This window comes from Marmota monax, unplaced genomic scaffold, assembly GCF_021218885.2.
Source record: "Marmota monax isolate L192 unplaced genomic scaffold, Marmota_monax_Labrador192_F-V1.1 WCK01_AAM20220418_F8-fsc00081, whole genome shotgun sequence".
NCBI classification, from domain to species: Eukaryota; Metazoa; Chordata; class Mammalia; order Rodentia; family Sciuridae; genus Marmota; species Marmota monax.
In genome coordinates, this window is record NW_026695234.1 from 6153130 (window position 1) to 6156773 (window position 3644).

Consider the following 3644-nt stretch of genomic DNA (forward strand, 5'->3'; position numbering starts at 1 on the left):
GCTAATAAAATAAGGGATTCTGTGGGTATCATATTCATTTTATCAGGTTTTCCTACAAGTTTGTACTCAGAAATGCAAACCAATGTATCAAATGCCCTTAGGTAAATATAATTAAGAAAGTTGTTTTTGTTTTTGTTTTGTGGTACTGAGGATTGATCCCAGGGGTACACTGGTACTGAGCTACATCCTCAGCCCTTCTTGCTTTTTATTTTGAGACAGGATCTACTAAGTTGCTGAGGTTGGCCTCAAACTTGTGATCCTCCTGACACCATCTTTGGAGTTACTGGGATTACAGGCCTGTGCCACCAAGCCCAGAAAAGAAGCAAGTCTTTGGGGGATGGAGGGATAGTAAAAATGACACAGCAATAGGAATATCAGTAATATACTAAATCAGTGAAGAAGAGAGAATTTCATTCATTGTAGGTCAGAGGTGAGCATTTAGAGGTGCTTTTTAAAGATGAGGGGATGAGTCTCACGAATTGTTCCCTAATCTCCCACATCAGAAATTCCACTGATAGAGCTTTTCTCTCTCTCTCTCTCTCTCTCTCTCTCTCTCTCTCTCTCTCTCTCTCTTTCTCTTTTACTGTTTATTTGGACTTCACAAAAGACATTCAACATGAAAAGAAAGGAAAACACTCATTAATCCTACCACTTTTTTTTTTTTTTTTTGGAGTGTGGGGTGTATCGGGGATTGAAGTCAAGGGTACTCCACCACTGAGCCACATCCCCAGCCCTACTTTGTATTTTATTTAGAGACAGGGTCTCATTGAGTTGCTTAGAGCTTCACCATTGCTGAGTCAAGCTTTGAACTCAAGATCCTCCTGTCTCAGGCTCCTTACCGCTGGGATTACAGTCATGTGCCACCATGCCTAGCCTCACTTTCCTTTTTTCAGAGGCAGTGTCTTGTTAGGTTGCTCAAACTGGCACTCTACCACTGAGCTACACCTCCAGCCCTTTTTATTATTTATTTCAAGACAAGGTCTTGATAAACTGCCCAGCTGACCTCAAACTTGTGAACATTTTGCTTTAACCTCCCAAGGAACTAGAATTACAGGCATGTGCCACCCTGTCACATATGCCATTGTTTTTAATGGTTGTTAAGGATGTCATTGAATAAAAGTCACCTCTTTTGGTCTCCTGTTGATGATCATTTACTTTGTTTCCAACGTCTTGATATTGTACACACTGCTGAAATTCCTGTTTTGTGGACTAGAGTCCTAGAAATAACAATGCTCAAAGAGTTCGTATTTTTTACATTTTAATAAGCATTGCCAAATTACCCTCCAAAAAATGCAGTAATTTACCAACACATTCACTAGCACCAACACATTGCCAATCTGAGAGGGAGGGAAGAAAATGGTACTTAAATAGTGTTTTGTGTTTTTACATTATTAATAAAGTCAAACTTTTTCATGTTATTTGCCATTTTAATCTCTTCTATGAATTACCTTTCACACCCTTTGTTCATTTTTCTATCACATTGTTTGGGGGGTTTATTGGTTTGTGGAAGCTCTTTGTGTATTGTAATTAACCCTTTGTCCCCCTGTTTATAGCAAATGCTTCCTAATGTGTAGCTTATCTTTTAACTTTGCAAATGTCACTTTCTGAGTAGTTGTAGTAGTAAAACTGCTAATAGCTAGCCTTTATGGAGCATGCCAGATACCATTCTCTGAGCTTTACATGGATTATCTCATTGATTTCTTACTTTAAGAGGTTTTTACAAATGATAAAATTGAGCACAGAAAGGTTAACAAGCCTGTGGTCTTCTGGTTACTAAATAGAAGAACCAGAATTGGAATACTAACAGTATTGAAGGGCTTCTGATTGTACAGAAGTTTTAAATATTTAAGTAGTCAAACCTATTCAGTTTTTTTCCTGAGTTTTGTTAGAGAGGCTGTCTTCAACATAAGATTATGAAAATATTTTTCTATTTCTTCCTTATTTCTATTTATTATATAAAGCTTTTTGATCTCCAGGGATTTATTTTTAGATGAGACATGGATTTTATTTTCTTTCCTTCCAAGTGGATTACCAATTGTCCCAACATAGTTATTGAATAATGCATCCTTTTTCCTCTGATATTAATTTCATCTTTATTTATATACAATTCCCATACATTCGTTGGTCTATTGATTTGATTTTTTTCTCTGGTGCTCAAAATCAAAAACAGATACTCATGCATGCCTGACAAGCACTCTACCACTGAGCCATGCCTTCAGCCTTTACAATTTTTATGTGTCTAATCACCTTATTGTTTAGTATTCTTCATCATATCTTCTAATCTGCAGATAATGATTCCTTTATTTTCCAGCATTTATAGCACTTGTTCAATTTTCTTATCTTATTGAATTGGCCAAACCAACCTAGACTCTGTGGAATAAGAGTGGTGATAATGACCTTCCTTTTCCTAAGCCTGACTTCTATGAGAATAACTTTAGCCTATAACAGTAGGTTTTCTATGATTTTTCACTATCTTTATGCCCCTCCCCTTCCAGGGTTGGGATTGAACCCAGGGCCTCACACGTGCCAAGCACTCCACCCCAGAGCCACTGAGTCACACCCCAAGCCATTTGTTATCTTATTAAAAGTTTCCCTTTAGTTTTTTTTTCATCAGAATGACTAGTGAATTTTAACAAGGGCTTTTTACTTCTGATAAATATCATGATGACATAATCATATATCATTTCTATTTTAAGTAATTAGAGCCCTACAGCTCTTTGTTTTAAACACTTAGCAATTAATATGTTGATGCTTCTTGGAGTTATAACACTTCAAAGCTCTCTGCAGCCATTCATCCTCAGCCTAACTGGCTGACAGTGCATGAATCAGGGGATCATAAGGATTTGTACCCCAAGAGCATCAAAGGCACAGATTCAGATAGAGAAGACCTGACTAGCTCTTAATTGCCTAGTGATTGCAGACTCTGGTGAAAACAGACACTCTTCATTCCCCTTGAACCCTTCTTGTGTGGTTTGCTGCCTAGCACACCCCTCCATTCCTTTAATCTTGTTCCCCTAGTCTCTGTTCTAGAAATACTATGCATTTTTTTTAAAAAAAAATATTTATTTTTTAGTTGTAGTTGGACACAATACCTTTATTTTATTTATTTATTTTTATGTGGTGCTGAGGATCGAATCCAGGGCCTTGCACATGTTAGGCAAGTGCTCTACCACTGAGACACAACCACAGCCCCCACTACCCATTTTTAAAGCTCAAATTAAATACCATCTTCTTCCATTGAATCTTTCCAGTTCCCTTAGATGTCCCCTAAAGTCCTACTCCTTAATGCCACATCCTTTGTTTGTAACCCCTCTGTGGCAGGAATCACTTAATTCTGCCCAATGGACAGAATGTAGTGTGTATTCATTTTACTTTGTAGCACCAGTAACCTGGCAGTGTGGTTGGCATACAGTGGGTGATCAATCAATGCTGAAAGAAGTAATGACAAGTGAGAGGTATGCCATCACTGTAACTGCATCGCCCTGCCCGCCCTGCCAGGGCTGGGGAAACTCTTCCCCCCCAGGGTGCTGCAAGGTGTACTCCACCTCGGCAGAGGGCATACCAGACCCCTTTCCATCCCCGGAAGCTGGGCTGCCTGCCATGGAAAGACTACACTTCCCAGCGATCCCAGGGAAAAGCGAAAA